At 40.9% G+C, this 27,124-nt stretch overlaps 1 long non-coding RNA gene across 1 annotated transcript; it reads left to right on the forward strand.

Moving 5' to 3' along the window:
* The first annotated feature begins 1,067 nt into the window (after positions 1-1,067).
* On the forward strand, positions 1,068-23,331 carry LOC123611480. Its single transcript, XR_006718688.1, has 4 exons — positions 1,068-1,160; positions 4,540-4,623; positions 16,206-16,334; positions 23,046-23,331. It is a non-coding gene; the product is annotated as an uncharacterized LOC123611480 (long non-coding RNA).
* The last annotated feature ends 3,793 nt before the right edge of the window (positions 23,332-27,124 follow it).

Genomic DNA, 27,124 nt, shown 5'->3' on the forward strand with positions numbered 1-27,124 from the left:
CAGGGCATACCTCTCCCAAGTGGAATCACGCAGACTGCTCTAGAAACCTCAGTTTCAGCCACTCCCCAAGAATATTGTTTATCTTTTGTGGACTTTATTTTATGTAGTCTCAATGACCAGCCAGCCCATCTTAAACTTATTGGCATTTTCGTGTGATGGGCAGCAGATTAACAAGCAGAAAATTCTATTTCCATGATTACTTTGCTGAGTCAGAGCTAACAGAAGGAAAGAACCAGAGGGTAGGTAAAAAGCTTGTACGGACACAGGAATACGGAGAGGAGAGGGGTCCAGAGAAAGATGTTCCTTTGGGAAGGGAGCACTCTGAGCAGTGAGGGTGACAAAACTGGACACTTACCAAAAATGGCCAGGAAATAGGAGGAGGACTTGGAAGGAAGGATGGGCACCAAAAAGAAAGAAAAAAAGGTACAAAACTAAACTACATTTCTTTTCTTTCCCTCCTGTTCATTGTTTCAGACGTCTGTAAAAAGAGAACACTTAACTTCTGGTTCCATTTAGCAGCAATTTGGACATTGTGCAGGCCCCTGAACATCACGTTTGAGAAATGGGGTCCCCCTCCTTGTCCCAGTTCTACCCTGAGATCCTGAAAAGGGGATGCTATGCCTGCATCCTCTAAGGCAGAAAATCCCAGGACATCTCTCATTTCTTTCCTCGCAGGAGGAGGCGCTGACTTAGCTCCAAGGAGAGGGTTATAAACTGTGGCTCCCATAGACCCTGTTCTTTGTCACTCAGATGGAAGGTTCAGACTAGAGGGTCAAGGGAGGAGAGCCCCGAGTAGGACCTCTGTTTAAAATGAACAAAGGCCTAATTTCAAGATACTTGGGGACCTCTCCTCCAGAAACAAGACAACGCCCAGAGGCTGGCAGTTACTGGAGCAGTCTTGAACTATAGACACTGAATGGAGTTACTCACTGGGGCTCCCGCCCCCATTGAAGTCCTGGGAGCCAATTCCACAGCCCAGCCAAAGGCAAGACTTGGCTGCCTGTGTGATTAATTGCCTTTGTTCCCTCACAAAGAGAGTGTACCCGCAACAATGGGCAGTAGTAGGGGAGTGGAGTGGCCTCAACAGAGAGGCCCCTCTTCCTCCCTCAATTCCAGGGTGTGCCTGAGAGAGAGCTTCTGTGCTTCGCTCCAAAAAAAAGGTATCTTTCCAAGAGGAAATTATAGAGCTCAGAAAGTTAGTCATTAATGTAATGGTCTGAATCTACAATGAGAAAAAGATTGAAGCTGACATGATTTTTATCTTTGATATTATAGCTTCTGAAGTTGAGAAGTAATTACGTATGTTAATATTACATCCATTCGATATTCAGTGAATTTTTTTACAACTCTTTCTTAATTAATCTTCCTTTTCTCCCCCTCTCTGCTCACAGTGCTGGCAAACAGTCCTGAAATTGATCAGGGCTGATGTGAAAAGAATGCAGTGAGGAATCAGAAAGATCTAGGTTTGAATTTAGACGGATGCTTGACTTTAGGCATTTAGTAAATAAATAATACAAATAATAACTAATGCCTTTTGAAAATGCGATGTCATACCAGGCACTATGTAAAGATTTAACACACACATCATTTCACTGAATCCTCACAAAACCTTATGGGAGATGAATTATCCTTATGTCCATTTTAGAGATGAGGAAACTGAGGTTTGTCGGTGTACAGGCTGAGCCCCTGGCTGGAACTGCTTGCACACAGCACACGGCCTCTGAGGATGCCACCATTTCAGCTCTACTTTGGGAGATGGTGGTGAAGGTGAAGGTAGGGTGTGGTGAATTGGGGGTAGAAATAGTAACTGTCACTGCCTCAAATCATACTAATTTCTCCATCACACCCCTTGTGTCTTAACAGGCCAGGGCTACTGCATATCCCAGGCTTCTTCCCTACCTCTAACTCCCCAAGGACCCAGTAACAGAAAGCATCAGAAAAGCAATAACAAATCTCTCTCTGCTTTTCCTTCCTCAGTAGAGGCCAGGAGTCCCAGAGAGCGGGAGAGAATTACAAAAGCAAGGAAGCCGCAGCCACTGCCCTTCAGCTTAAAATACAGACACATCAAAGAGACACCATGTGTAAATCACAAAGAACCAGGCCACTGTCCTCACTGTTTCAATTCTCTGGCAAACCTGGGGCTCTGAGATGCCAATTGCTGTATCTCGCATTCCTGGAGGATCTTTGAGTGTCTGCCCTTTGATATTTAATAATAAGAATAGAGTTATGAAGATGGATTAAGATTACATATATACGTGATTCCCACTATTGGGCTCAGAAGTCATTTAATATCATCTGTTATCTCTATCACTGTCATTGGGTCTGGAAGCTGAGGAGGATTTGGATGAATGGAGAAGGCGAGTTTCAGGGGGACGGAGCAGAGGAAGTAAAGATTTAGAAGCATAAACATTTGCTGTAGGATACCTATGGTAATTGACCAATTCACGGATTTAGTTAATTTATCATTTCATCCAACAAATATTAATTGAGCACCTACTGTACTCCAGACCCTGTGCTAAGCAATGAACAGGGAGATAAAACAATTGAGAGCCCCACACTCAAAAGGCGTAATCATCTTGGGAAGACAGATATTCACTAAATCCAACAGACAAATTAGTATATGATTCTGAATTGTGAGTGATAAGTACTGTGAAGGGATCTCACCTGGGTCTATAAGAAAATAAGGGAACAATCTATAATGGGTGTGCATTCAGGTAGGTCAAGGATGATATTCCCGAGCAGGGGTCTTAGGAGCTGAAGCCTGAAGGAAGAGCAGGAGTCCATGAGGCAATTAATTGGGGGAAGAGTGTTCAAGGCCTAGGGAACACCCTGTGCAAAATTGCTAGGTCAGGAAGGATCGGGCCACTGGAGGATGGGGAAGGGACAGGCAGACCTCTGCTTGACCCTCAGCAGGCTCAGACACCAAACAAAACCTATCACCTTTTCCTTACCTTTCCAAGTTCTGCTTCTCACCCCCAGCACCCATCTGTGTCACTCCCCAAGGCTCTGTGGATTTGGTCTTCTCTCTTCTGAAGACAAGCATCTTAAGAGGCTTGTGGTCTTCCACATACTTAGGAGGCCAGACAGAACACAAACTCCCTAAGACATAACGTTGCTTTCTCTACTCACCTTGGATGTATAATTGTAAACTGCAAAAAGCACTATGCAGCGGGAGTTCCCTTCAGATTTCTGCAGACCCACTGCTGGTCCTCACCCACTGGGCTTGGCACTGGAGAAGGCTTATGTGCATTTGGTATTGATCTTTAGTTGCCAGCACTGACCATTACTGCCTTTTGCTCTCCTTTCTGTGGCTTATTAGAAGAAAGCAGACATGTCCGGTGGACAAAGGAGGCAAATAATGAAAATGTTTCAATACGTTCTCAACTGCCGATACACAGACGATAGTCACTTTCCAGATTATCTATGTATAAACCTGGATTTTCTTTATAAACAATTTGAAGACAATCTCTCTCCCTCTCTCTCTCTTACTTTTTGGAAAATGCTTTAAGGGATTAAATAACTCTAAAATCTTTACAATCAATGGGTAGAGGGTCACTTGAGCAACACGGTCTCTTGTGAAAAGGCTAGAGAGAAGGAGTTGTAACAGGTGATAGAATGGTGAAGGGTGACTGTTTTCCTTTGCAAGAGCTGGGTGAAAAGTGGCGCAACGGGGGTGGGGGGAGCATATGGGGAACCACTAGGGCCACAAACAACTGTCACATCATGACCTTTAACTTTTGACCACGAAAATACCTCCTGAGCATTTCTACTTTTATTGCACAAGAAAAGCTTGAATACACCTAATTTTAAAAGATTTGGGGTGCCTGGGTGGCTCAGTCGGTTAAACATCTGACTTTGGCTCAGGTCATGATGTCGCGGTTCATGGGTTCGAGCCCTGCAAATGGGCCGTGTGCTGAGAGCACAGAGCCTGGAGCCCACTTCAAGTTCTGTGTCTCCCGATCCCTCTGCCCCTCAGCTGCTCACGCTCTGTTTCTTTCTCTCTCTCTCTCTCTCAAAAATAAACATTAAAAAAAATATTTTTAAGATTTGGGTAATCCAGGAGTAGTGACAATAAAATGTGAAATTATCTCTCTTCCTGCTTCCCTCCCATTAAGCTCACTGCTCACCTGGGAGAATCATGGTCAGTCCCTTTGATGCATGTTCACACCTACATATGCACATACACATGTATGTCATGAATACAAACGTCCCTTTCTCAGTTGAAATATCTGGGAGAGTTTACCAAGTACATGGAGATCTATCGCATGCTTTGTAACAGCGACCTGGAATAGAGGTGTCCCCATAGTGCTGAGTAGATTGCTGGGATCAGACCTGGACAGAGATAAGGACAGAGCCAGGGGCAGAAGGCAGGGCTTTGCCAGTGAATGACGAGAATTTGTGATCTTTCCATTTATTTCCGTTTTTATTAGACCAAGCTGTATTAGAACAACATCTCCACTTTAGTATTTGCATACGGTATTGTTTAAACATTTACAACCATGCTACAAAGTAGGGACTGTTATTATTCCCATTTTGTAGATGGTGAAATTGAGGTTCATTTCAGGAATTATGGAACTTGCTGGAAGTCATGCAGCTACTAAGTGATAGAGACATTAGTCTGAGGTAAGTCTTTGTATCTCTGATGTCCATGCCTTAACCATGACACTTGATCCCTACTTTATAATCCTTTCCACATCATGGAGGCTTTTTAAAAAGTGAATTTTCATTTCGGTCCCCAAAGACTATTTCAAGTAGGTGAACCAGGTCTGTCTAGAGCCACAAACCTGACTGGTTTATTCCCTTGCCTGCAAGGCCCACAATCCTATGCATTCTGCAAACTCTGAGAACTCACACAGCTGCCCTTATGGCCCCCTGCCCCTGGTGACTCCGCAGGGAGATGTCCAGCCGGCCAACAAGCACCAGACAGGCAGATTCATTGTTGGGAAAGGTGATCTGAGATGAGGTGGTGGCAGTCAGTGTGTGGATGAGGAGGTAATGCACCCACCAAATGCAGTTATTGGAAACTGCACTCATTAGAATGCTGTAATTGGTTCCCGCAGGGCATTCGAGGTTAGTGACACAGGAGAAAAAGAGGAGGGGCTGCGTGTGTGTGTGTGTGTGTGTGTGTGTGTGTGTGTGTGTGTGTACTGTATGGATTTTGTTTTCTTTTTTACCTTTTCTCCTCCGGGAGGGAATTTCAACCTGCCTGCCTCACGTCAGGCTCTGCGTTTGGCAGATGTGAGGTCTTCTGAGACCGGCAATCACCACCTTGCCCAGTTCTGTGTCCCTCTTTCTCTCATCCACCCTTCATCAGGAGCCTGCCTGTGAGTCTCATCCCACTTTTCTGGCCAGATAAGAAAGCTACTGATTAGCAAATTTACAGAAAGGGGTTGGAACTTGGTATGACACTCCTCACAGACTGAATGAGGCAGATAGGATTTTTCAAAGAACCTCACGTGAAAGGCAAGGCTTAGCCCCAAGTCATATGACCCAAATGGGGGATCTGCAGGTATCAGTGAAATGGCAAGCCATCAGCTAGATAATAGATAACACTTTGTGCCACCCACATATAAAGCTAGACATTGCCATCAGGGTGCCAGAATGTTCCCACTTACTTCTGGGGTGAAGAAAGGAGGGGCGGTATCGTCTCACCCTTAGGGTTGGATTCTTTTTTTGAACAACCATACTATTAGTAGGTCAACACAAAAGGTGATCTCCTGATACTAAATTTAGCACTCCCAGTATGTCCAAACCTGCCTTTCTGAAAAACTTGATAGAGGGGATTATGATTTCTGTACTCAGAAGCCAGGAAATTTCTGAGGAGCTGAAAATGTTCTACCTCTTGATCTGAGTGTGGTTCCATGGTTTTAAGCACAGTACAATTCATCAAGTCATACACTTAAGATCAGTGCATGTTACATTTCTTATATGTCTCAACTTACAAAGTAAAAAATAAATATTAGTCCACTGCCAAAAACATGAGTTCTCAAAATGTTATCTGTACACCAAATTTTCCTGAAACCCTCTCTATTCGCCTACATCCTCTCACTACCTAGCCAAATCCTGGGCTTTTATTAAGGGCCAGGTGAAGATAAGCTTTCTAAAGAAAACCTAACCTTGGTTGCCCAAACCACATTGATTCATGTTTTCTCTTTACGGACCTACTATCAGAACTGGGGACAGGTCCAAGCTTATGGGATCTGAGGTTTACACAATATGGGGATTTCTTTATAAAATAAAAATTACAAACTTATGAATACAAATTAAATTACAAAATTTAATTACAAAAAAGGAGACTAGAGATTTCAGGTCCCTTTTCCCCTGTGAGCTCTTTATACAATTTACCATCAGTGTTCATATAATAAAGCTACCTGCTTGCAACTCAGGTTGAGCTCTGCGTCTAGAACTCTCATCACCTCCTGACCACCCCCGGAATGCATACGGGGCAGGCAAGTGAGAGGAATTCTCGGAAGCCCAGGCTTCATCACTTTGCAGTAAATCTGGTCCAGGTCAGCACGTACCTGTGAACATTTCACTTCAGCCTAGTCTGAGTAGAAACTTTGTTTCCTGCACACATGGTCAGCCTCCCTGGGTGGACTATAAAATCCTTCAGGGCAAAACCACAGTTTCACATTGTTTTCAAGACTCTCACACTGCACACGCCAGTGCCTTTTCTAGGAAGGGCTCGCCATACTGTTGAAATATTTTCTAGGAAGGGCTCGCCATACTGTTGAAATATCGTTTGGGAGAGGGGAAAGGGACTCCCAAAGACAGGTGGTAGTGATAATGGGGAATGATAAGTCATTAGTTGGATTAAGTGGATTCTTTCCATGCTCCCACTATCCAGGTCCTGAATATTCGCCCAGCCCTACACTGAGCCAAACATCTTTTAAAAATTGGCTTGACTGAAAATTAACCTCAGGCCATATGGAAAGTAAGAGATGGTCTGGCTTGGCTCAGACAGGTAAAGTCATTTCTCTAGGTTGCCTGCACTTCTGCACGACATGAAGGATTCTACAGAGGAGAAGAAAGAAAAGAGGAAATAATGGAGAGAGAGAGAGAGAGAAAGAGAGAGAGAGAGAGAGAGAGAGAAGGAAGAGAAAGAGGGAGAAAGAAGATGAGAAAGAAAGGAAGGGTCTTGTAAAAACAAAAAAGTAGGAGATTAATGGAAAAAGAATACTTAATAAAGCTCTCTTGGGCTCACACTGTCTTTTTTTCTTTCTCCCCTTTTTTTTTTTTCTTTTTTGAGGCTGCTGTATTAAATTAAAGTCATACATAGGTTTCAAAGGAAATCACATTTCTGCAGTCTGGTGAACCCACCTGACAATGCACGCTAACAGAATTGTAAATGTAAAGGGTAATGCTTGTCAGTGGCTGACAGTTCTAAATGGCCTTTTAGTTCAGTACGCAGAGCTGTCATAAAAAAACATAAAAATGCATATGCAGACAGCTGAAACTGCTATGCACATCATTATCTGCAAATGGTATAAGTATCCTGAACAAAAGGCCTTCCAGTTTAAGGACATGCATAAGACATTTCTCTGCCTCCAGCTTTAAAACAAAGTGCTGTCAAGAAAACAAGATTCCCAGGGCCAGAACTGAGGTTTTTCTGTCAATCAGTGAGGTGCTACATTTGTACATATTTTTCTGACCCTGCATATGAGAAGAGCATTCTTAACAGATGTGTATTTAACTTCTGGCAGCTACATCTGTTTCTTCTCCATCTTCCTTCTTATTTCTTTATCATTGTTCTAACAGACCGTTGCACGGTGCGTCTTATTGTGTACTTGTTCATCCTACCCCTATCTTTGCTTTTTTCTCTTCATTTCCTCCAGCTCTTCTTTTCTCTAAAGAATTTCTTTCTTTCTTCTTTCCTTTGTAATTTGGGAAAGTCAAGGGAGCTCAACTTTGGGACTGTGGTGATCAAATTGGTGGAGATATTTGTCTTTCCTTCCCCAAGCAATGATACCGTCTGCCCCTTTAAGATCGCAAGTTGCTTGAGGGCAAAGAAAATTTTTATAACATAATCATTCTGAAACCTGGTTGCGTGTCAGAATCACATGAAGAACTTTGCAAACTTCTCATTTCCTGAAACCCCCCAAAGTGATCCTCCGAATCAGAGTCTCTAGGGTTGGGTCCAGGACATTTGTGTTTTTAACAGACATCCTGGCGGTTACCATTTTTCATGCATTCAAACGTGCATCAGACCAATATTTATTGGGCATGTACCCTTGTGGCAGTCAGTGTTCTCAGCACCGGGCATGTCTCTGTGGATGGAAAGACAAACTCCCTGACCCCTAACAGCTTGCATTCTATTCAGCGAGACAGGTCAATAAACAAATACATGTATAACTATGTTTGGTGCAGAGAGAGACAAATATTTGAAGAACATAAAACGGGCAATGGAGCGGAGAGGGGCATGAGCCAGGCTAAACGATTTACATGTGGAGGTCAGCAAGCTCTTCCTGAGGAGATGACAGAGGATCTGGGAACTGTATGGTGAGGAGTCAGCCATGAGAAGATCTGAGGAAGAAGTTGCCTCATCTTATTCTTTCAACAGAATAGAAAATATTACTAAAGTAGCCAAACTGAGACTGACACCTCTGTGCCAAGTGAGATGTAGGCGAATCAAGCCCAAGCCTCACCCCTGTTTCCACATCTATCCAAATCCTGCCCAAACTTTGGGGTCACCCTGAAGTATAAACTTCATCTGAGAGGCATCCATCAGCACATCTGTCCACCCAATGTATGTGGAGGATGTATTCTAATACAGGTCTGTGTAGGACTTTCTATAATAAGTTCCCTAATCAAGCTCAATTTGAACGCCATTATTTCTGAATTCTTAGAACGTGGACCACAAAAACCAATTTCCTATCAGGTTGCATGTATGGGTAAGCCTTTTAAAAAGACTTTACATTTCTCAGGCTAGGGGCCATATTTTACAACTTCACTGTTGCTGGCCCACTGAGTCACTGTTTCTGGCCCGCTCATCTTTCATGAGCTTTTAAGTTTTAAGTCGAAGGCTTAAAATCTCCAGATGAATTTCAAAGAGAGATAGTGACCTTTAATAGTGGTTTTCCCCCAGGAGCGCCTGGACAGCTAAGTCAGTTGAGCGTCCGACTCTTGATTTTGACTCAGGTCGTGATACCGGGGTCATGGGATCCAGCCCTGTGTTGGGCTCTGTGCCTGGCATGAAGCCTTCTTGAGATTCTCTCTCTCTCTCTCTCTCTCTCTCTCTCTCTCTCTCTCTCTCCCCACACCCTCTGACCCTCTCTATCGTTCTCTCTCTCTCTCTCAAATAAATTTTAAAAAATAATGATTTCCCCCCAATGAGCAATGACGACTCCATTGTTGGGCATAAACTGAAATGCAGAACTTGGAAGACAATATGGCCAATTGACTGAAAAGATGGGCCCTGGAGTAAGAGATTCACTAGCTGTGAGAATGGACAAACCACGAAGCCTTGGTTCACTCAACTTAAAAACGGTGATAACAATAAGACTTACATGAGCTAGTTATTGTGAAGGTTAACTGAAATAAGTATGCATGATGCTTAATACACTGTCACATACAGTAGACACTTAATAAATGCTATCAATTATATTTATCATGATTATTACTTTCTATTGCACTATGAGTATACGACACTGCCATGTGACAAACCGAACCAGTCTTCCGACCTCTGAACATTGCTGTTTTCCCTTACCTTGAAAGATCTAGAAAGTACAATCTCTCCCAGAGCCAACATGTCCAGTTACCCTCTGGAGCCCCTCTAAGGAAGGCATCATTTTTTATACTATGCTTTCCTACTATATTTTCTTCTAATAGAACTTAGGTCTTCTAGCTTTTATAAAAAATAATGCTGTCCTGCTCCATCTCCTGGGGTTTACTCTTGCTAAGAGCAATCGCTTTTTATTGAATGTGCAGTTTTGTTGCTATGGAAAATATAGTGATTAATGAGACCCTGTGACCAAGGTTAGTTGGGACAGGCTTGGACTGGTTAGCATCACGTCCTTACTTTCCACAATGCCAAAGTTGGCTACAGTAGGAACTGCATTATCAACCCCATTAGTAACTTTTCAGAGAGGATGTAGTTAATAAAAGGAACTACTGTGTTGTGTACAATTGTAAAAAGATTCAGATGTAACCTAAGAGGTCTCAAGTGGTGGAATATATAGTAAATATAACTTTTAGTTGCAGAAAAGGAAGAAAAATTAACAAAATAAATAGGAATTTGTAGAATTTACCATATAGGTGGTAAATATATTACCACATAATTTTCAAAATTATAACAGTGTGAAGAGATGCTTATATTATACATAATTTGAATTATATATATAAAACATATACATATTTGTGTGTATATATAATTATGTATATTATATATGTGTGTATATATGTGTGTATATATAATTATGTATATATATATATATATATATATATATATATATATGATTTTTAGAGTTAAAAAGGACATCAAGAGTCCTCAGTATAATCTTTGTAGGGAGAAATATATCTCACAGTATTCCCATAGATATTCTGAATTAATTACCTCACTATCTTCAGAAGTAGTCCTATTGGAAAAGTTCTACACTTTAATCTGACACCTATGGGGCACCTGTGTGGCACAGCTGGTTAAGCGTACAACTCTCATCTCACTCAGATCTTGATCTCATGGTGGTGAGTTCAAACCCTGCACTGGACTCTGTGCTGGGCCTAAAGCCTACTTAAAAGAAAACTTTTTAAAAAAGACATCTAAATCCACTTTGTGGTAACTTTCACCCTGGCCTGTTTACAAAAATGAAGAACAACACTATCTCATTTTTTAAATAAAATGTTAGAGTTGAAAAGAGCCTTAGAGATCTCATTACTGAGGCTTCCCATTTTGCAGTTAAGAAAACTGAGTGCTTCTTTTTCTATAGGCTTCCTCTCTGATTCTGTGAGGAGTTATCATTTTCCTTATTGCATGAGCTGAGCTTTAAGCATTTGTGAATTCCAAACATCCAGCCCTCAGTTAGAATCCCAAGCTGGAATTTAGGAGAGAGGTTTGGGATATAGCAATAAAGCTAATAGTCATTGTTATGCTTCTTGGTAGCCAAACTCATGGAAATTAAGGAGATTATCCAAGAAAAAGAGGGAAGGTGAGAAAACAAGAGGGCAGGAAGAAATTCTAAGGTCTTTGCATTTTTATATCATGTGAAAGTTTGTAATGATAATTTAAACCAGGTATAACTGAGACCCCACATAGCCCAGTCTGTTCTGTGTGCAAAAAAATAACCATTTAACTCCAAAAATCTTGAGAAAGAATATAAACTTCTTAACTGTGAGTTTCTTCTTTAAAGGGAGTACCATATAAAATGCTTCTCAAAAGTTTGCACAGTTAATCTCTTCCTTTTCGAAGTGTCTGACTCAGGACGGCTGCTAAAATCTGTCCTCCATTCCAACTTCCTATGTTCTTTCCTTCTCCACAGTTCTTTTTCACCACATTGCAGTTTTCTCCCCAAATAGTTCTTTTCCCAGAGTCTTGCGGCTGCTCTTGAACGTGCCTGCTGAGACTTCTGCTTCCAAGACATATTGGGCCACCTAAGGATGCCTGGATGACTTGGCTGCCCCACAGCACCCATCTTCCCTCACTCTACACAGAGGGAAACCATGGGGACTCTCTTGCCCCTTCCCCCAGACTTGTATTTCTTTTCATTTTCTCATTTATAATTCTTATGAATGGTTTCTGATACATTGATTCTCTATAACATCATATCATTAGTCCTCTAGAGTCTTCTGCATCTGAAAACTTCGTAAGCACGTACTTATGCAACTACTTGTCAACATATTCAGTGAAACCGAATCAATGGTGGAATCAGGTGGCATTCCAACAGAGATCCTTCCCTAGGTGGACTGGGATAATTTTCACTTGAATAGTATTGGAATATACTAAGTGGCTGCACATATTGAGCTTTACAGTTGAGGTAGGTGGAGTGACTAGTCCGACGCCCAAAGTAAGATGGAATTCAAATTCATGGTCATTAATTCAAGGCCACTAATTATTCAGCAAGTTTAAATTTTTTTTTTTTTTTCAGCGTTTATTTATTTTTGGGACAGAGAGAGACAGAGCATGAACGGGGGAGGGGCAGAGAGAGAGGGAGACACAGAATCGGAAACAGGCTCCAGGCTCTGAGCCATCAGCCCAGAGCCTGACGCGGGGCTCGAACTCACGGACTGCGAGATCGTGACCTGGCTGAAGTCGGACGCTTAACCGACTGCGCCACCCAGGCGCCCCTATTCAGCAAGTTTAAAATGTATCAGAATTAATAGCTGGTATGCAGTCCACCAATTTTTGCAAAAGGAAATTCTGACCGAATTTTTACTAAAATTCAGGTCAACGTGATCTCTCAACATGGTAATTTTTTTTTTTTTTTTTTTGAAGGAAATAGGTTAGTCTTGTCCATTTCATTCTTAGTGAACCCATGTTTGCTCTTATAATTCACCACATTCTTTGCTCAGGCTCCAAAGCTCCTCTAATCAACAGCCTGTCCTAGAATCTTGGTCAAGTGTGATTAAAATTACGTTCCTATCTATAGTTCCCAGAATTTGCTGTTTAAAAAATCATTAAAATGTTTATTTGCCTTTAGCATTCTGACATGGATCTCATTCCTCAAACAGCCTCAAAGATTACAAACAGCTTTGCTTAACAACAACACCCACACCCATGTTTATATCCTCCCTTCCCTCGCAGTCTGGGGAGAAATACATTTCCCCTCTCACACAGAAAATTTCAACTTATCTTTCATTTTCCTTTTCACCTGCTGAATTGAAGCAGTTCCCTTACTCTTCCTCTCCATGCCCCAAATGTGAGCCTACAACACAAGTCTTTTCTGTTTATTGAAGAGTTTGCAGCCAGATGGACTCCACCACGGGTCCAGCCCCCCATCCAGTTTTGAAATAGTATGAGATGCAGAGATAAGAATTATGTACAGAATTCTGAGTTCTGGTCTCAGATGGAGTATGAATGTTGTACTTGGGAAACTTATTGAACCACTTTCTGTTGCTATTAATTTCAACACTAGAGCCAAGTCTACCTTCCCACTGAATTCACAAGATGGTTGAGACAACACGAAAAAAAAATGCTAAAGAAAAAAATATAAAATGCCTCTTTGATGCATAAGGTTAAAATAATTCAACCTCAGGGTTCAGGCTTGGGCCTGAGCTGCACCCACCGACCTTGTCCGAACTCTGCCTTGATTTTGGCGTCCCTGCCTTCATTTGGCTCTCCCAGTTATTTCCAACCTCAGTCAGCTCCCACTTTCTCAACCCCAGAGCTTCCCCAATTACTGGTCCCTCATCCCAACACACTGCCCTGTGCATTCTCCGCATGATTACTAATTGGGTAAACGATCCAAACTTGTGAGGACATGGGTCATAATGTGTTCCCTCTCCAGGCAACAAAATAGCAATGCCTGGACCACCGTGTAAGTTATGTTCCTGACAAAACCATGCTTAGCAACGTCAGGGTCTTCTGACAAAGAGGAGATTGGAAGGCAGTGGTATTACAAATACATGTGTTAATATATATATTTTTGAAACACAAAAAGGAAAAGATTCTAGAAGGTGTCTACTTCAGACTACATTTACCTATATTTGTAACCTGCTTTCAATATCTTCTTACTTGTGTGTTTAGGAAATACTGCTGTCAAATTCCAAGGCAGATTCGTCCTCTAGTTTTCTATTACTCAAAATTTAGATTTTCTAAAATTAAGGTCACCAGTTGAAAGCCTGTCTGTTGAATCTGGCCCAAGATATTTTTTTCTCATATGGTATTTAAAATTTTTTCAATTTGAATGCACTTAGAGCTAATTGCCATGGTCTGTACCACTTCCTATGGTTTACCAATGCTGACACTTGTATATTAGCAAAAAGAACATAGGCTACGAATCAGAAACCCTAGGTGCTAGTTCAACTAATGCATACATTCAAAGTGCAATGTTGTTTCAGTTCTCCCATGTGCGAGCATTATGAACTTGGCCTTACCCCTTCTCTCTCGGCCTCAGTTTCTTCTGAGTGATGGAGATAACCATCTTCTTCTCTCCAAGACTGATGTAGAGGTCACATAAAATAATGTATATGAATGCATGTAATATATCGTAAACTATACTATAAATATATAGTGTGTTTAGGTAACAGCTCCTGTCCAGTACAAGCCTCTCCCTCCACACACACTTATTCAGATACCCTGCATCCTTCCACCATCTGCCAACCAAACTTTGTAAGTTGAAGAAATACACAAGGAGACAAAGGGTCATTTACCTTGGTAGTTAATGTCCTATATGGATTCTGTTTATATAGGACTGTCTACAATTTTTCAGTCTAAAAATTACTCTGCACAGTTGCTTAATGGCCCTTTTATCTTCTCTTTAATCACATCTAGGACTTCTCACCATTCCCCCATTAAAGTTCCCATTTGTCTCTTTGATCATCCTCCTGAACCTTATTTGTATGCAGAACTCTACATGACACATACTATGTTTCTGGGCTAGCTGGTAGAACTTAAGGCCAAATATACCAAAGAGCTAAGCAAAAGGTAGAAAAGTCTTATTATTCCAACTACATAAAACATACATGGTGTGCATGTACATCCTTACATGTATGTGCTTGAATACTGAATACATATATTTAGGTAGATGTGTTTAGATGCTCACGGATAGAACAACAGCAAACGTGGCACGTTCATAGTTACGTTGAAAGCACTGTCACTGGAGCCATGGCTCCTAGTCTGCCTTAAGGAGCTTCAAAAATATATATAGATACCTGGACTCGAACATCAGAGATTCTGATGTAATTTGTTAGGGCGGCATCTAAAGACTGGTTCATTTCAGAAAGCTCCTCTCCCCCAGGTGAATCTAGTGAGTAGCCGGTACTGAGAACAGTACAATAGGAACACATCTTGGAGGTGGTCTTGTTTTATATCCAGCTGAATCTTGCCACGTGTTGCTCAATGAAAATTCTCTCTTTTTTAAAATAGACATTTTCCCCTGGCATTATAGGTATTAATAGTCTGCTCCATCTAAAAATTCTGCTCCCAGAAATCAGTCTTAAAGAAATACAACCAGAATGTGTAAAGACAAAGATCCAAGGAGACACTGTAAGTAATAATGAGCGACTGGAAGCAATCCAAATGCTCAACAATATAGGATCAGTTAAACACTGATAATAATAATAATAATAATGAAATGTACAGTCAATATGATGAAACTTTATATGGGACGTAAAAAGAATGGCCAAAGTTTAAAAGTCTACTCACAGAAAAAATACCCAGAATACATTTTTTAAATGAAAAAAAAGCAAGTTGTAGGATAATGTGGATATAAGATACATTTTTGTACCAAACTCTCACCCTTAAATGAGAGGGCTAACACAAATTATAGAATCTGAATATGTGGTTCTTGAATTCATAGAGAAAATCCTACTCAGACAAACATCAAACTATTAATGGCTGCATGTAGGAGTGAGATGAGATGGGTAGGGGGAAGAAGGAGATTTCTACTCTTCACTTTATATTCCCCCTTTATTATTTCAATGCTTATAAACAGACTATTGTGTTTATAATTTTTAAAAGAGAGGAAAATTATTTGCTAGTGACACCCACTCCCTCACACACATTGCCTTCCAAATGTTAATCCGGCTGTTTAACAAAAAAAAAAAAAAAAAAAAGAAAGAAAGAAAGAAAATGATGGACACTATACTGGCTGCATTTCCCCACAGATCAAAAACACCCTGCATCTTTTCCATTCAGCATTCCATTAAAGTGTAACAGAGCCAAGTCTTATGTGTGGGAAAGTGTGTCTTTGTGTGTGTGGATCCCGTTGTAGTTACAATGGCCCCTCCCTTTGGTAACAATTTAACACCCACATGCATCCTCAGGAAGGTCAAAAGGGAAAGGCAAGAATAAAAAAACATGTTTTAGAAATGTTAACTAGCTCCCACTTCCAAAATTCTTTCCCCCACATTAAAAAACGACATCATGCATGTTTCCATGAGTGTCTGGTGGCTTTAATAAAATGAGTGGTGATATCGTCCATAGAAAAAATGGGAAGCTGGCAGCATGCTTTTCATCGGAAATGAGGCACTGTGCTGGGAATAACATTGGATTTTACAACATAAATTTAAAAGTCATCATGCTTAATTCTGTATCCTTTTTATAATTCATACAGGAGTCTTGTGGCCATTTTGAAATGTTAGAGTCCTAGGGAAAGAAAAATCATGGAATTTCCATATTCATGGAAAAACAGGACCTTCTCAGATGACTAAAAGAAATCAAAATTCCATTCACAAAAGAAAAAGTAGGTAATTTCCTGTAATTTTATATTTGAAACTTCAATTTGAATCTTCAGCAGACTTAAGTGGCAAAGCACAGATTCTAGTCATCAGCATGTTTTAAGGTGTTTGAAGCAAGAGACACAAACTTGGGGGATTCACTGACGATATTTCAGCGGTATTTCTGAATGTGCTATGGTACCATGCTTTTTGTTAGCCTGTTTTGATCAATCTCTCTCCCTCTGAAGGAATGAATAAGGAAGTAAAATACAAGACAATTGTTTACAATACACAGCCTAGCTTTGGAATCCTTAGACAAGGTAGATTTTAAGACTAGCTTTACCCTCAAATCCTTTTGTGACATCAAGCATGTTACTAAAACTTTCTATGCCACAGTACTATCCTCCCCTAAAACATAAATGAAAATACCTGCTTTTCTGATAGGGTTGAAAAATGAGAGAATCCACAATAAAGTAGGTTTAAAAGTTAAGGGACTATTAATACAGGCAACATAGTGCAAAAGGAAATGATATAAACAAAGAGGAACTGTGTGAGATAGCTTCCACAAGCTTGTTTTATCATCTGTAAAATGGGATGATTAATTCATAACTAACTCAACAAATATTCAGTGTCCTCACATGCCAGGCACTGTTTTACCTGCTAGGAAGGACAATTGTTCCTTTCTACCTACTCACAGGGATATCAATAAAGCAATGTCCACCCAATACCATGAATTTACGAGATTATTCACATATTTTTCTTTTGTTGGAAAAGAAATTTATTGAGCACGTGCGATGTTAAAAGTAATGAATCAGACAAATCCTGTCTCTGAGAGCTTAAAGTCTACTGTGGTTGCTGAATATACTGAGAGAGTCAGAATTACCTTTAAAAGATAAAATGACACAAGCGATATGAGTGACAACCCAGTGTCCTGAGTGACTCTAGAGAATGTATGGCTCGGGGAGGATTCCCATGGGAGACTGGCTTGGGCTGATTTGATGCTGCTGTACAGGTGCTTCTCAGCCCGCTAGTCCTATATCCTTTCAAGGAGTGTTTACTGAGCCCTTTCTATGTGCCAGACCCTACACCAGACCTACATCGTCATGGTATATATTCTCCAAGAAAACACACATGGTTCTTGCTAACGTGGAATTGAGACTTCAAACAGTTTTTCCCAGTGCTTCCAAGCACAGAATTTTTACCAGGATATCCAAAGTATTACTCCTCAAGATAGGCTAGACACAATAGTGTGCTGATAAACCAGCTTTGAGAGGGAAGAGAGGGAAGAGTCCCTGATTTGTAACATTTGCCAATTCCCATAGTGTAAATACTCCCACTGTGGATGATTTTAAGCTACTAATGGTTTGACAAAAGGCTTGAAAAATTCCTGAATACCTAATCATTGGTTTTCATAGGCTGCTATGAGCCTGTTCTAGCATACTTTTGGAGATCAGAGGGATTTTGTTTCCTCTGTAGCCTAAGAAATGGCAGCATTTGTTAGATTCCTGATGAGCATCCACCAAATGGCTCTTCATTCCAGTCTAAATTCTTCCTCAGGAATTTACAAAGTCCTTCCAGGATGTCTTCCAAGACCCACAGGGCAATTGCCAGGGTGATTGCAGACTGGCTCCTCACCTTGGAATCAGAAGTGCCCAACTAGGCTAAAGAGTGTTCTTTGGAATGCTGAAATAGCATCTTATGAAACAAAAGCTTAAGATTCAAACACAAAACAAAAACAAACAAACAAACAAACAAAAAAAAACAAATTTAGGGGTACCTGGATGGTCCAGTCAGTAGAGCATAGAATTCTTGATTTTAGGGTTGTGAGTTCAAGTCCCACATTGGGTGTAGAGCTTACTTAAAAGACAAACAAATTTGTACTTGACCCTTTCAACCTTATGGCATGATTTCTAAGCTGAACAACAACAACAACAAATCTCAATTGGCTGGAAAATAATTGATGTCATAGTAGGAAACAAAAAACAAACAAGGTCAAAAAAGAGAGAGACCCTGTCCACAAAGCCCTTCAGTTTGTAAGTTTGTAAACAGCTCTCACCACACAGAACACATGCTAGTTGAAGGGAACAAACTTTCCATATAAGTGTTGGGTGGGGCCCAGAGGTCCTCACCTACATAGAAAGCTATTTACTATTTTATAAAATACTTCATGCAAAAGTATATGCTCTGTTAAACTTGCCTTAACAGCAAGTGCACTGGACAAGTATTGGTGGAGAAGGCAAGACAGTGCCCCTTGAGAAGTACAAAACAGTGTCCACCCTCCAGGAGCTTGCAGTCTGGTTGGATCGAGGCTATGCATCTTTACCAAAGGGTGACTTGAGGGAGTAAAACCAGGCATGCCACAGACTAATGGTCTTCAAGTGACATGTTGTGGAAGGCCAATGACTTCCAAACACCTCTGTTTTCCAGGCTGTTCACTATCTGGTCCATCTACACTATCTCCAAGTTCCTTCCTCACACTCTCCATGGCAGTCATGGTAAACTTCTCTCACTTGCTCAGCAAGGTGTGTTCTCTCCTCTCTACAAGACTTCACATGTTCTGTGTCTTCTTATTAGGAGAGGCCCAGCTGCACACCATTGCTCTCTCCCCAGACCGTCTGCATGTGGCTATCTTGGAATCATACTTTTGTTTGTTTGTTTGTTTGTTTGTTTGCAGCACCTTTATTCCTAATTGGCCCAAAGAGAAACAACCCAAATGTCATTAACTGGTGAATGAATTCAGAAATTATGGTATATCTATTCAATGGCATTCCATGCAGCAATAAAAAGGGAGGAACACACAATATGGATGTAACTCAGAAAAATCATTCTAAGTGAAAAAATCCAAAAGACACAGAAAACTGTACATACTGTATGGGAATCATACTTTTGATCTCAACTTAAGCACTGCTTTCTTTTGTTTGTTTGTTTCATATCTTCTACAAAGCCTTTTATGACCAAGCTGTGTTTGCTGTTCCTCCTTTGGGCTTCAAAGTTCTGGGTGCATTCTACCATCCCTGGCTATATATCGTACCTAATTCTAACTTCCTATTTACTTGCTCACCCTCTGTGAGAGCTCATTTAGACTATATACTGTGATAAATATTTTGCACACATTATTTCATTTGAGGCAATCCATTTATTTATCTATTTCTTTATTAAATTTTAGAGCTTTAGAGTGCAGTTGGGGTAGGGGCAGAGGGAGGGAGGGAGGGAGAGAGAAAGAGAGAGAGAGAGAGAGAGAGAGAGAGAGAGAGGGAGAGAGACAATCTTAAGTAGGTTCCACACTCAGTGCAGAGCCCGACGCAAGGCTTGATCCCACAACCCTGGGATCATGACCTGAGCTGAAATCAAGAGTCAGACACTTAGCCAACTAAGCCACCGAGGTGCCATGAGGCAATCCTTTTAATATTACTATTTTGCAGAGGAGGAAATTGAGGCTCCAGAAAGTTAAGTAATTAACTGTGATAACACTTCTAGTGTATCAGTCAAGATTCTTGGGTTGCAGAACACAGAAGCGAGTATAGCTGTTTCAAGCAGGAAAATTTGTAAAAAGATACTATGTAGCTTATAGAAACTCCTAGAGGACCAGGGATATGGGTACAGAAGGTACAGAGAATTTGCATCCTACTAACTGTATATAGACACACCCAGGAGAAAGGCCCACTTACACCCTTGCCTGCATTACCCATCAATCAATTCATCTGACCCTAGAGATGGGATACTGGAAATGGTACCATTACAGAAGCTTCTTTCACTATGAAGATCTGCTCTCTCTGAACATAATCACCACCTCCCACTGCTCAGGGCCGCCTCTGAGTCTTGTGTGGATGCCATAACTGCAGTGGAGTTTACGCAATGCCATTTCTAGCTTCTCAGCCTCTATAATAAGAATGTCAAACCAGCAGGGCATTCACATGGGCACTGAGTGTTCCATCTTATAGTAACAGCTATTTGCTCAGCACAGAGGAGCTGGAATTCAAACCTTGCCTTCAAAGTCCATGAATGGAATTGAATTGCTATCTTACTCCATATGGGTAGGTGTCTGTGTGGGACGCAGGGTATCTCAGCCCCCTCCCCCTCAGGAGCCCCCTCTAGAGTCAGACTGCAGGATTCAAATCCCAACTTCATATCTGTATAGCCTTGGTTAATTCATTCAAGCTTGCTGGGCCTAGATTGGCTCATCCATAAAATAAAGATATTTGTATCTACCTGATGGGGTTATTGAGACAATCGAAAGAGAAAATCATCTGTGAAGTGTTTGGCCTATAGTCAGTGCTAAATAAGACATTAGCTGCTGGTATTATTATTGTTGTTATGCTATCATTATTTGTTATTATTATCCTGTGCTATTGTCACTCTGAGGGATGATATCCTAGGAGGGAAAATCGTATGTTGAATAAAAATGCTAGACACGTACATTTGCATGGCACATTCATGGGGCCATGAGATCCTCCCTCTTCCCGGAGTGAAGAGTTCCTGCAAGGGAGTAGTGGGTGATAAGGCTGCGGATGGATGCAGAGCCGCATTGCACTGAAAGCTTTGAATTCCCTGGGAGAGGGACTCAATTGGGCCCTGGCAGAGACCTGCCTTGGAGGTGGTAGTCACAGAACTATTCCCAGCCTCTGTGCTTCACATCCTCACCCCAACACAAAAGGGAAGGATGAGTGACACCTCAAACAACTTTGGAGAGTCTAACAACAATTTTCAACTTCAAACAGGCCACACATAAAAGTTGAAGACTTTTGCTACAAACCCAACCACTGGGAAATCACTGTCTGGCTGACATTAATTCCCCAGTTACTGTGAAGCCGTTACTGAAAAATGCAACTTTTTTTTTATTCCAAGTCCTTTAACATTTCAATCTAGGGCATGGGCAACGTGGAGCAAATCCAGGTCAGCTCCTGCTTTAATCCCCAAACTGAGTATCAGTGTTAACTCCGTAAGGAATTAAGGCCCAGAGGTGAGGGCAGGGGGAGACGAAGGGCAATAAGAGATCATTCAGATCCTAGTAGAATTTGCTTTCTCTATGTCAGCCTCGATATATTAGAATCATCATTGTTATTGTTTGTGTTTAAAAAATTTTTAATCCCACGTTACATTTTTATTGCATTTTGAAGTCTATAAAGCTCATCTCTGTATGTTGTCTTTTTTGATTTCATTTGATTTGTGAGGATTGGACAAGTTCGGTTTCAGAATGACAAAGGTCAGGAGTAGAAGGAACCTCAGAGATCATTCTAGTTTTGTTTCAGGATGAACCATCTCAGGAGAAAGTGTCAATCATGGCCTCACTGCCAGGCAGTGTCAGAATTTGGGATAGCTTCCAGATCACCAGATTTCTAGATTTAAAAATTGGAAACATTCGTTGAGTATTATGGCAATGGTATGTGACATTGGGACTAGGGTAAAGGTAAAACCCTGAGTTTAGAGATTCCAGGCTAGTGGGAAAACAATCAGCGACTTAGGCAATTATACCAGTAGAGCAATGAACAGATGAGGCAGAGTTCAGTACAGATTGAGATAGAAATACCTATTCTCAAGGTTTCAAATTGGCACAGAAATTTTCAGGGGACACATAGTTTTAGTGTTTTGGATAAACATAAGTCCACTGTTTAAAAAAATATATTCATGCAAGATAGAAAAGTACAAAGAAAAAAGAATTTACTTAGATGCCACTACTCAGAGATAACACATTGTTAAAATCCTACTTAGCATCCTTCCAGATATATCTCCGTAGCCATCTGATTCTGCGTAGCTATAAATATGGTTGCAGGTAGGGGCGCCTGGATGTCTCAGTCAGATAAAGGTCTGATTCTTGATTTCGGGTCAGGTCATGATCTCACAGTTGATAGAATCGAGCTCCATATCGAGCTCTGCACTGACAGTGCAAAGCCTGCTTGGGATTCTCGCCTTCTCTGCCCCTTCCCTGACTGATGTGGGCACATGCACGCTTTCTCTCTCTCAAAATAAATAAGTATACTTAAAAAATATATATCATTGGGGCGCCTGGGTGGCGCAGTCGGTTAAGCGTCCGACTTCAGCCAGGTCACGATCTCGCGGTCCGTGAGTTCGAGCCCCGCGTCGGGCTCTGGGCTGATGGCTCAGAGCCTGGAGCCTGTTTGCGATTCTGTGTCTCCCTCTCTCTCTGCCCCTCCCCCGTTCATGCTCTGTCTCTCTCTGTCCCAAAAATAAATAAACGTTGAAAAAAAATTAAAAAAATATATATATATATTATTATAGCTATACATAAATGTATTCATATATGCAATCATACTATGCATGCTAATTTGCAAACTCATATTTTATTTCATAGTGTGACATGAACAAATGTTAATATCAATAAACATAGAATTACCACATCATTTTTAAAAGTTGAATATTATTTCACTATCTGGATGTACCATATTTAACCAGTACCCTATTTTTTTTTAATTTTTTTTTCAACGTTTATTTATTTTTGGGACAGAGAGAGACAGAGCATGAACAGGGAAGGGGCAGAGAGAGAGGGAGACACAGAATCGGAAACAGGCTCCAGGCTCTGAGCCACCAGCCCAGAGCCTGATGCGGGGCTCGAACTCACGGACCGCCAGATCGTGACCTGGCTGAAGTCGGACGCTTAACCGACTGCGCCACCCAGGCGCCCCTAACCAGTACCCTATTGATGGTCATTTAGGTGGTTTGTAATTCTTTGCCATTATAAACAATGATATGATGTGGGATTTTACATGTGTGTTTTGCAGAGTTATGTGAAATGTCTCTTTAGGATAAATTCCCAGAAATGGAATTGCTCTGGATGCCCTGCACTGCTGATTTGATACAGATTGCCAAATGGCCTGAAGAGTTACTTTTCAAATTTTAGGTCCCAGATGTCCAGTTATGGTGGAGCCCTCCCTACCTTTAAGCTCACTGTGAGCTCCCCAGATTCTGCAAGAAAGGCCAGGGTAGAGAAAATATCCGGCGAAAAACACAACTAACCTGTGCCTGGTTCTGGAAGGTTCTTCATGCACATTATCTTGTGCAAGCCACAGATCATTCTTTTCTTTTCTTTTTTTTTTTTCAACGTTTATTTATTTTTGGGACAGAGAGAGACAGAGCATGAACGGGGGAGGGGCAGAGAGAGAGGGAGACACAGAATCGGAAACAGGCTCCAGGCTCTGAGCCATCAGCCCAGAGCCTGACGCGGGGCTCGAACTCACGGACCGCGAGATCGTGACCTGGCTGAAGTCGGACGCTTAACCGACTGCGCCACAGATCATTCTTAAGAAGCTGGTATCATCTGATCTACTTTATATATGAAGACTCAGAAGCTCAGAAGCTGGATAAATTCCTCAAAGAGAGAAGTTTGCTATTGAAACTTGAATTTATGGGGCCACAAAATGCCCTGGGCACTTGGAGGATGAGTAGTAAAAGTAGGGTGAAGAGGCCAAGCTTTGTCTACTTTGAATGCTTACCCTCAATGCCACTGCTCCTTTGTCCTGTTCCTAACACTCTACAGAAACCAGTGCTACGGATGGGTACGGAGCCAACCCTCCCTCCATAAATGTCAGCACCTGCCTGGGGCTCCTAACATTGGCCTTTATCTTCCCCACAGGGCTGACTTTTTTACGAGTTGAAGTCTGAGAAACAAGTCAGTTTCCCACTTCTCTAAAATCTTAAAATAGGAAACATCAGCCATAAGCTATGAGAGCAAGCCAGCCAAGGTGTATGTTTGCTGGAAATAAAACTGGTAGGTCCTTCAGGGCAAGGGGGGATGGACTCAGGGGCATTTCTTCACCATCTGTTTCAGCCTCCAATGTGTCTTGATAGATGGTTTTTGCTTATTACTCATTACTCACCTCATCTTTCTCCCTGAGCTCCGTTCCTTGAAATATGGTTCTCTCATTTGAATAGCAATGACTAAGTGCATTGGAACTTACTTAAATACATTCTAAAAACATTAAATTGAGAACACACAATCCAGCAATGTACCAATTGCCAAACTCTAGTAAAAGTTGAAGTGATTAAAACAATTTAATGCATGAAACACGCGTTCAGGAAGGCAAAGAGAAAGAGTAAGTTTTTCCAGTGCAACGTCAGCCCGGTGATATTTCGGAAGAAGTGGGTGGAGGCCATTGCCAAGAGAAAGTGAAATAATTGATGAAGACCCAAAGGAAAATGCCCTTGATCTCGAAGTTATTACTTCATTTCATGAAATACCTTAAAAGTCAATGACAGACTATAAAGTCAGAAAGTCAATAGTTTTTCCCCCCCTTGGATACAATTCCAATATGTGCATATAAACATGTCAGGCAGTCCTCTAGAAAAGAAAAAAAACTATAGCTTGGGGTCTGGGTCATGTTTTCAAATAGCCTTATTATTCCTGTTATGAAGTGGACACTCAGGTATTTGGCTCGGGACTTTTATCCACACCCAAGTGATTGGGTGATTTATAACTTGCTATCCACATTCTCATAGCCGTTTGGTCAATTTAAAGGCCTAAAACTGGGCTTGATGTTTACTCTATCAGGAAAAGAAACATGTGCGCGTACACACACACACACACACACACACACACACACACACACAGCAAATTCGTATCATAGATTAACCACTATCTCAAGTGCCTTTGCCAGGGAACCAGATTCTATTTATATCTTCCTCCTTCCCCTTCTTTCCATCCTCCCTTCCTTTCTTTCTCCCTCTCTTCCTCCTTCCCTTTCTCCTTCCCTCTTTCTTCCTTTCTTCTTTGCTTTCATCCTTTTCTTATTTTTCTTTTTTTTCCTTCTCTCCCTGCCCCCTGCCATTCCCTTCTCTTTCTCCACCTCTCTCTTTTTTTGATATCCATAATTGAGGAAAGAAATGATAGACTTCATCTTGCCTTATTCCAACTGATTTCATCCTCTTTTATTTTGGAAATAGTGCTTAACATCTTAAGAGAAAATGCTTCTTGTGTGTTGACTGATCCTGATACTTTCTGCTTCTTGTTAAGCTAGAACAAGCAACCAGAGAGCATCAAGAAGTTGAAAAAAAATAAAATTGAAATCTTGGCATTTCTCCAAACAAAAAAAAAAATCCATTTGTTTGTTCATCAGTAAATAAATATTACTAAGCTCCTCTAATAATAGTCCTGGTTACTCACACATGGGCTATAGCAATGGGCAAGAGAGGGATGATGCCTGACTTCACTGAGCTTAGAGTCCCGTTGATCAATATTTACCTTATGAAACAATGCTGTGGATATGGTCTGTTACCATCCCAGGCATTTGTTTCTCCATATATATATATATATATATATATATATATATATATATCACCGTGGGGCTCATGGGAATTAACATCATCTCTAGTTGAAGAGGTAAGCCTTGATTGGCCTAAATCAATTCATATAATCTCATCTATTGTACATCAAGCTATTGTATCAGGAATGGGCACACAAACTGTGTTGTTCCAGTCAAACTGAGGACTCTCTTAATGATTAAAGAAAGAGAACTAACTCCCATCTCTCACTGTCCTCACTGCCTTCTACCCCACCCCTGTTGGACATGAATAAGGAAGCAATCAGCTATTTTGTGGCCAATAAGTGGGCCAGACCTATGGGAGTATGGAAAACAAATTGGAGAACAGAAGGAAATCCATTCTTTGGTAATATCAGTAAGCTAGATCAAACCCTACCTGAAACTTCTTGACTTTCAACTACACCCTTTATTTACCAGTTTTAGTTGGATTTTCTATTACTTAGATATGAAAGAATACTAATGTACACAGCAATGTCTTATTTATTCAACAACTTCAAGAAACAAATTTCTCACACAAATGTTTCACCTAACTGAATGAAGCTTGACACATTATATATCAAATCTATTTGACTTAAACTGTTTGGGATGGGATTTATTATAAATTATGTTATACACTTCAGCACCTTAAGAATTATGCTGAATAGAGGATGTGCAAAGTGCTCTTATAATCCTAAATACCTCCTCCATCTTCTTGAAGAACTCCAACACTTCTCAAACTATTAACATGGGTTGGGTCATTGTCCACACGCCAAATTTATTTGAATATTGTCCTTTTTTAAAGGCTGCTTTTTGTAGTTTTACAGTTATAATTCTAGCTTCCAGCTTCCTCTCTTTGTAAAGATTCCCATGCCAGCTTTTAATAACTATTCCCTTCATGTAATTTGTTGCTTATAAATCTGTTGTAAGCCAGGAAACCAAATAGCCAAATCTGCTAGAATTGTGTCTCAAATAAGAGAGAAAGGACACTAATAAATGCCTTGGTGGGTTCAGAGAAGCAAGTCTCCTGTGAACCACAGGTTCTTAATCTTGTGGGAACTCTAGGGTTCCATATAAAAACCTCAGAAGGCCTGCAGAGGGGATAAGGAGTCAATATAGCTGTGGGGTCCTGGAACCCCCAAACCATGTTTTGTCTCCACTCTTGTCTCCATTTTGTCCATTTTTCCCTATCATAAAACAGATAATTCTGTTCTGGAAAATACTTTATGTGAAAACAAAGGATTCAATTCTTTAAGAACAAAAATGAAAACTGTTCTTCTTTGCCACTTTAAATAACGGGATACCATTTTACCAGTCTACTTGTTCTTCCCAGGTAAAATATTCTCCACTAGTGATAAACTCTTGGATGTGGAAAATTGTCTGTACAGTTCCAATGATCGCAAGAGATACAAGAATTGCAGTCAGTGCCTTATCGACTCCAATGGCTCCATTTAGTTTTACAAATGTTGTTTATTCAAATCCTACTTCAACAAAGTTCATCTTTGCAAGGTCAATATTCTACCATGTTCCATTAAATCTAAGATGGCATCAATTTTAAGATACTCTAT

The sequence above is a fragment of the Leopardus geoffroyi genome, chromosome A1 (assembly GCF_018350155.1).
Source record: "Leopardus geoffroyi isolate Oge1 chromosome A1, O.geoffroyi_Oge1_pat1.0, whole genome shotgun sequence".
Taxonomy (NCBI): domain Eukaryota; kingdom Metazoa; phylum Chordata; class Mammalia; order Carnivora; family Felidae; genus Leopardus; species Leopardus geoffroyi.